A 6,298-nucleotide genomic window follows, 5' to 3' on the forward strand; every position below is an offset into this window, starting at 1 on the left:
TGGAAACACATGATGACCCCAATGAATTAAGAACCCTTTACCCCCCATGACTAAATACACCAGTGCTGATTATTCTAAAGGAATTGTAAAATCAAGTCCTAACAGCTAAACCATGGAGCTTCATGCAGCAGGCAGAATATTGTTCATGTATAAGGAACTCTGTTAATATTGTTTTGTCAATATTTATGTTCCTACCAGCGCATTGAGGATCAAAGGACAATGAATAAGTCAATAAATGAGAAAAAACAGGATGTGAAACAGAGATGGATGAAGCTAAAGGAATCATCAGTAGATATTCCAGTAAACACACTTAACACCTCTCAGCAGCTCCAAGGAGCAGCAAAGAGGAAAATATGGTGACGCGGCTCAGGATAAGAAATACCAGACTTAATTAGCATGTATTATACAAGCATGCGTAAGGATGATGTGAACAAAGTCGAATAGAGGAATCAGAAGAGCAGCTGGGGCTGGAAGAGCTGAGATAAAGAAATATTTACCATCAAACACGAGGGTCTAGTTGTGCGGTATTTAAGGTAAAGAGTTTAGGGCAGATAACTGTGGTCCAAACTCCAACTCAAGTAAGGTTCGTTGTAATTGACCTCAACACGGGTTGCCAGGCTGCTATTAAAAACAAGGAAAGAAGATGAAGAAGAAGAAAGTAGGCTTTCTGACAGACTGTGAAGGGCTCAGAAAGGTTCAATCACATTACGTTCTTTAATACTTCATATACAGAACTCATGGATCTTAAAGTCAAGTGTATCTCCAAGAATTTGGCCTTTTATTATCAAGTTTTACAAACAGGTGAAACATAACAGCGTCCAGATGACAACATAGAAAGTTCACTTAAGGACACACGACCAGAAGAAGTTAAAATACATTCAGCCTTAGAGAGGATCTGCTGGTTGCAGGAGAAGGAGTTTTTGATCCCCCCCCAGTCGATCAAAAGAGAAATGAAGATCTATGAGGAGGATTTTAAATGACCCTACAACTCCCTGAATGAATGTGCAAAGGTTGTTTTTTGAATCAGGTTTTCAGCATGTGATACTGATTTCAGATCTTATTTCAGGCAGACGACTGATAAACATTTTTACCAGCGCCTGAATTCAACTCGTCTTTTAAACTGAAAACAACTTTGGCCCGGGTTGTCAGAGGACAGCTCAAATAAACACCACCATGTTGATCTGCAGCTTCCTGCAGTCAGTGCAACATGTATCTACTATCTGCTGTGGAAAAACTACACCCACAGGATTAAGTGTGATGAGGCCATGCTGGATATCACAAACAATTCTTGGAAATTAATTATCATTATCCAAAGATTGTTTTTGAAAAAGGCTCTCTTTTCTCTTTTCCATGATCCGTAGTCATGGGGAGGAGGACTCAGTCAAAACAAAAGATTACTGTGAAGGTCGCGCTTGTGTTTTGAACCGAGGTTGTCATCATGTTCGATACTTTAACTCTTTTCCATTACACATGTCTTAAAAACGATATGAGAGCAGTTATCAGGTCAAACCAACAGGTGTTGCAGTGATGGAAGCGGGCAAGAGAACTGGTTCAGATAGAAGTGATTGTACTTGACTTGTATTTTGCCAATGTTGTAGAGAAATTTAGAGACATAAGGTCATCAAGGTTCTGTCCTTTTTACACACAGATTCACAGTATAGGCCTCAAAGTTCAGCTTTTCTGTCAATATTGCTCCAAGATATTTCTATATATTGGAGATGTTTATTTAATTGATCAGAATCAGCACACATGAACTGATACACAGAAGATCAGAGGTCAGCTTGTGTTCCACTTTGGAGTGCTGAAACTAGACAGACACGAGGAGAGGGTTCAGACTAGTGAACAAAAAGTCCTGCACTTTTCCTCAGCCGGTGCCAAAGCTAACATTGCACTACATACTGCACTGCTACACTTAATGCATCAGAACTTTATTGATATTTTTTACACTCACTTTTAAACATGATAACTGGTTCTTAAGAGCGTTGGTCCTCACTGTCATGTGTCCTGTTTTTAACTGGCATGCATATTGTTCTTTTCATGTATGTGTATGTTTGTCTGTTTGTTTGTTTTTTTTGGGGGGGGAGCTTTTATGACAGTGGAAAAACGTCAGAAATCAGGAAGAGAGAGAGGTGGGGAATGACATGTGGGAGCTACAGGTATGACCCACACCCGGGCTGCCCGCCTGGAGAGCTGCAGCCTCTGTACACCCACCTTGTCTGTACAGATGGCACGCTCACCAACCACTAGGCCACTGGTGCCCCATGTGTCTGTTTGTTAAATTTGCCTGATCTCAGGAGAATGGCAGTTTGCTCCCATTTATGCTAATTGATATTAAAAAGTCCCTTTGTGAGGGAGGAGAGAGGACCCTCGTCAAATGTGTGCATATATAGTTCTCATCTTTCTTAAAATGATCTTTACCTTTACTAAACGTCCAGAATAATTAAATGTTCAAATCTGTTGAAGTGGATTCACACTTTTTTAAAAAACTTTTATTATAAATGTATGTATTATATATTAAACTCCTAGTCTTTGTTTTAGTAAAGACGTGTAGAAATTAAATTTGATCAAAAAGGTCATTTTTTTGTCTTCTAAGCATTTTACTTTAATATTTCTATAAGCTGCAGTTTTATCATCATACCAGCAGGTGGAGCTCTCTGACAGCAAAGGGCAACAGGCAGCTGCAGTGGTAGTAAACGTAATGTCAAGTTGTGCTGGGAAACAAGATACATGAAGATGAGTTATAATTTGAAGACAGTCATGAGGAAGCCTTTCAGTTTTACATACCAGCTCAACATTTTGAATGTGACCCATTTCTTCTACAGACACAGAACATAAGCCACAGTTAAAAGCATTTAAATCCTGAGAGAATAAATATCTGTATCCAGAAAGTAGATGAGATCGGGTGCCAGATATCCTAGTTAAGATTTGAAAAGTGTGTAGCCTGCCTAAGAGTGATGGTGGCTGTTACACCTGTGGTCATGTTTGAATCTGACCTCTGCCCTTTGCTGCATGTCATCCCCTCACTCTCTCCTTCCCAGCATGTTCTGCCTCTCTTCAGCTGTCCTATCCAATTAAGACAAAAAGGCCCAAAAAATAACTGAAATCAACAAGATTCTCACACTGCTCTTCCCTCATGCAGATCGGATAAAGAGCGAGCGAGAGATGAAAACTTTTGTTTTAAAAATCATGTTGTTTTAAAATGTCGCGTCACAGGAAAACTTTAATATATTTGACCATATGGATATGCAAAGCCACACATGGTGCTGTCAGTCTGCATGTTTTTTGTATCTTGTAAACCTTTATAGTTACAGAACAGAACAAGAACATCACAAGAAAGTGTTTTATTTTCCTTGGAAGATGATCATTTATGCCTGGATGGACCTCCATGGCTTTCAAATATTATGGAGCTCTAAAATCAGGACTGAAAGTCGTCTTTTCTTCATTACTGCTTCCTCAATAGATCATTTTTCTCTCAGCGACAGCCCATAAAGTTCCTCATCTCCGTGGCTCAGACTTGTAGACCGACAGCCTACAGGCAAGCGAGCTAATCCTTTAAAGCAGAGCGGCCTTTCCTACCAAACCAGCCAGCGTTTACTGTAAACTCACGGCTCAGAGGGGAAACCGCTCGGAGACCAAATTAGGTTAGAGGACGGACCGACTGTCAGTGTGTGAGGATCTCTGGTTAAAGTGTGTTTGGAAGTTTATGTTGCACTTTGGAAAACATTTGTGCTGCTTCAAGGTCACAAGGCCTCGAATCGTAAACCGTATTAGGAAGTATTTCCTTTTTACAACCTGCCATCAATCTTTATTTTTAGAACTTTCTTTTTTTTTAAAGATTTATTTTTGGGCCTTTCTGCCTTTATTGCAGAGACATGACGGATGTTAGAGTCAGAAATCAGGGAGAGCGAGAGAGAGTTGGCAATGACATGCGACAAAGGAGTCATAGGTCGGACTCGAACCCGGGCCGTCTGCTTTGAGGACTGTAGCCTCTGGGCCACCGGCGCTCCTTTTTAAAGGACTTTCTTTAGAATTTTTTTTCCGCAAAAACTTGATTAAAAACCGTCAGAAATCAGAGCCTACAATCACACTAAACACTGCAGGTTAAATGATTCTCATCACCCTTTGATTGAGATTCGATCCCACGTTGTGTCACAACTAGTCAGCCGCCATTTCATCCTCAGCGTATGTGCAGCTCCCACACTGTGCAGATTTGTATTCTATTATCCACAAAGCCCATTCCTTCCCAAAGCGGGAGCCCCTATTGCCTCAGTGAAATGGTTACCAAGGCAACCCTTTGGTTCCTCAGCCATAACTGGAACAAGGAGGAGGAGAGAAGAAGAGAGGTCTGCAGCGCTATGCTTGTGACTCGCTCAGAGAGGGAAGAGGGGGAGGAGGAGGATGTTTTGTGTGCATTCGTCAGACCCTTCGTCCAAATCCTCACTCAGAGAGAGAAGCAGCAGATTCTTCGTCCCACAACAACACCAACACTTGACGTCTCCCTCAGCTGCTGCTTCTCGTCAGAACACTGAACAGCCTTGTTGTCCCGTCAGACCGACAACACTGGAAAAATTGTTGACTGTCTCATCGCTGGAGACAATAAAAAATCTGTTTCTTCACAGCAGGATGAGGCAGCTGTTTTAGTTTCCTGCACTGCAGAGAAAACAAGAGCATCTTTGCATTCGCTCCGACATTCAAGACGTACACACACACGTTCAGGATGATTTCTTCTCTCAATGCAGAAACACCAGCACACCATACAGCATATTCTTACGTTTGCACAATCCTACACGTGTTCAGATTTAATAGTTGGGCATCACTGCACTTAATGGATAAGACATTTATATGTTCTCATATTTGATGAATCCTCTGGTCTATAAAGTGTTACACAAAAGCATAGACTGGAATTTTCTCTTGCTCCACAGTGATGCCAGAGGGCTTCGGTTAAGTTTTTTGTCTGACTTTTACCTGAAACCTAAAGATGTTAAAGAAGCAATATGTAAGATATCTACTGAATGAAATGATAAAGTGACCTTCCTGTATGATCAGACATTAAGGAAACATGCTATGTTGAAGTGCTGGCTTCTCTGACAACAATGCAGCAGCCAGTATGTTCTCCTTCTAACTTTAGATTCTGGTCCTGAATGACCTGGATTTGTTTGGACCAGAGATAGTAGGCGATTTTAAGGGACCCCACACGGCTGTTTTGGACGCCCCTCGGTGTGCCAGATATGAGACCAGTTATCAGGTGATGGAAGCGGGCAAGAGAACTGGTTCAGATAGAAGTGATTGTCCCCGACCTAAAAAGCCTCTGCATGTTTCTAATAAGCTCCACGAGCAGAAACGTGCTCAAACTAGGATCAATATTGGAGATGCTTTTGAAAAATGGAGAGAGGTTAGAACACAGAAAGGTTTACAGACCGATGCAGAGCTGGCTAAACACTGAAGCTTCAGTGTTCACCACATGGCAACCTGCATGAGCATCGACTCTAGAGAGGAGGGGGCGGGGGAGACAGCTCTCGTCAATGTTTTGAGTTTTAACTACAGTACCCATTTTAAACTTTAGGTGTCAGAGTTACATATTGCTCCTGTAAGTTTATTATCGTGCATGGCCAAAGAAAAAAGGTAAAGTCAATTATTTTTACGAAAAATAAACTAACAGATGCAGCTCAAACTAAAGATTTTCTGATTTGAGTTTAGACTAAAAAATATGTTCATCAACCAGAGACGTAGGGGATTCTTGTTACATATCACCAGCCTTTCACTATAGAACTTAATTTCACCTTATCCCTCATTCTATATTCCACCCTTTATTAAACTACACAATGTCATTATGATGTGCGGTCTTATTGCATATTCATGTTTTTCTGGCACCTAGGGTTTAATTCTTTAATTTAATCTCTATTGCTGTTGTAAAAAACATTTCTTTCCAAGTGAATCAATAAATATGATCTTATATTGACTTTGCAGTTCAAGCAGAAATCCTTTTGATTAAATCCAGATTTGATTCCGATCCAGATTCAAAGGCCTCGGCTCTGTAAGTTAACGAGAATCCTGAGCACCTTTCGAAGCGTGAAACATTTTTGGTTTTGCCTCTGACTAAACATGGTCACATGATGCTCTGCAACCACGCTGATCGCAATCATGCATACTGGAGCCTTGTTACCACGGTTACTTAAAGCTTGGGCTTCATGCTTGGGCAAAAAAAAAAAAAAAAACTCCTGGAAACCAAAGAATGAAAACAGGTCCATGTAGAGAGTAAAAATGAATCGCTCTGGCAGCAGAATAAGACAGAAACAGA

This window comes from Labrus bergylta, chromosome 7, assembly GCF_963930695.1.
Source record: "Labrus bergylta chromosome 7, fLabBer1.1, whole genome shotgun sequence".
NCBI lineage: Eukaryota > Metazoa > Chordata > Actinopteri > Labriformes > Labridae > Labrus > Labrus bergylta.